This window comes from Chrysochloris asiatica, unplaced genomic scaffold, assembly GCF_000296735.1.
Source record: "Chrysochloris asiatica unplaced genomic scaffold, ChrAsi1.0 scaffold00002, whole genome shotgun sequence".
Lineage (NCBI taxonomy): Eukaryota > Metazoa > Chordata > Mammalia > Afrosoricida > Chrysochloridae > Chrysochloris > Chrysochloris asiatica.
In genome coordinates this window covers 10,012,912-10,014,942 of record NW_006408520.1, presented here as the reverse complement: position 1 = coordinate 10,014,942, position 2,031 = coordinate 10,012,912, and the positions used below count along the sequence as shown (strand labels likewise).

The window sequence follows — 2,031 nt, the reverse complement described above, 5'->3', positions numbered from 1 at the left end:
AATTTCCAGCTCGGTGCCTTTAAGTGGGTCATTTAATCTCTTTAAGCCTCTGAGCCCTCATCTCTCCATCACATCATCTAGTGCATGAAGCAGAGAGGTTACCTGTCTGCATGTTGAATAAGCTAATATGACATTTGACATTGCTAAAGTGCTGTACATGGCTAAGGAAGTTGGAGGTTGTTCTTGTTAACTTTCATCAAGTCAGTTCTGACTCATAGAAACACTGTATTGGATTTCTGAGGAGTGACTGGTGAACTTGAACCATCAACCTTGTGGTTCAAACCAATCTTGAGGTCCAGCATATTAATCCGCAGTGCTACACCAGGACTCCAAGGAAGTTGGAGGTAGTGGAGGACAAAAATGGAGAAAAGGAGTGAGAGACAATGAGATAAAGTAAAGGGAGAGTGAAAAGCAAAAAGGAAAGATACAGGATGAAGTGTTGCCACCAACAACTGCTGCCTCTGAATATGAGGGTCCTGAGTAGCACTTCTGTGCTCAACATAGAGCTTAAATGATAACACTGGCATTGAGTCCCCTTGTCCTCTGAACTATAGAGAGTAGAGCTGCTCACTAGACACGGCTGAGAGCCAATCACTGGAAAAGTTCTTTGGAAATCAACACCCAGACTGATTATCATGACAGACTATATTTGTATATGATTAAAATTCATTAGATTATTTGTAAAGCCTCTAAATCTTTGCCTCATCTCTGACAGAAGTGTTCTTAGCTTGGTCCTGGCATAATTCATGTCTCCACACTTTCTGAAGCCACAGAAAATTTGAACCAGGTGGTGTGGTCATATTCCTACCAGTACAAGAGAGAAGTGGGGCTGATGGACAGCATTGGACTAGTTCTGGGTATCCAGGTAGAAACCAGAGTGCTTGGAGTAGACTGCTCCATTCTTCCCCTTGGGCAGGCCATCCAAAAAGTTGCCTGTGTAAAACTGGACACTGAGATGGGTGGTGTATACTTCCAGGACCTATAGTCCATGGTGTACACCCATGGTGTACACTACCAACAGGACTATGAAGACACATGCACAAAAATGCTTTTCTTTAGATCTCTTCAGTCAGAAATTGTGGTCAAAACCTTTGATGTGGAACTCCTGCAGGTGTTTTCCAAGATCCACTGGCTTCCTCAGATCAAATGCAGTACCTTGCATGGAAGCAACTTCTACAGGAATCAGGGATTCATCCACAGGCAAAGAGGCATCAGCATCTTTAGTGACTTCATGGTCATAAGTATTTGGAGAACTCTGGCCTAGCAGGTTGAAGTGAAAATGGTTGGTCAGATTAACTGGTGTAGTCTGACTGGCCTGTGCTTTATAGCTGACTATGAGTGCCTGTCAATGAGTGTGTATGTCACCCAGATCTTCAGTTCTCCGGGGTACCCTTCCTCACAATCTGGACTGACATATGGGAACTCTGACTCTGCCATGATGACTGTTGGACCATCGCTAATTGGCAATTTATACTCCTTCCCTTCCAAGGTGAATGTTCCTTTGGCAGTTCGATTGGCCACCTTCCCAAACATGGCTTCAAACTAAGAATGCGTCTGGAGGTACCCTTCCAACTTAGCAAAGCCAAGCTCCATATCTGAGGCTCTCCCCTGCCTGTCCTTGACTTCCAGAGCCATGATGGTACAGCCTCAGAAAATGATGTCAACTCCCAGCAGGGCTGACTGCAGCTGAAATTTCTCTACTGTTCCTGCCCCCAATGGCAGATCTCCAAACACCACTCTGGTCACCAAAACCATGGGGGAAACTCAGATATGCAGCTACTCCCAGTCTTTCAAATTGCTGAAGACAAGAGCAGTTTTACTGCTAAAGGTATGGATTGCATCTCAATGTAAAGAAAACAAAAATCCTCAGAATTGGACCAATAAACAACATTCTTATAAACAGAGAAAAGATTGAAGTTGTCAAGGACTTCATTCTTCTTGGATCAACTATCAACACCATGGAAGCAGCAGTTAAGAAGTCAAACGATGTATTGCATTAGGGAAATCTGCTGCACAAGACCTTTTAAAAGG

At 43.8% G+C, this 2,031-nt stretch overlaps 1 pseudogene; it reads right to left on the bottom strand.

Annotated features, from left to right (window-relative positions):
* Window positions 1-744: 744 nt before the first annotated feature.
* Window positions 745-1,755, bottom strand: LOC102837735 (annotated as a pseudogene).
* Window positions 1,756-2,031: the final 276 nt, after the last annotated feature.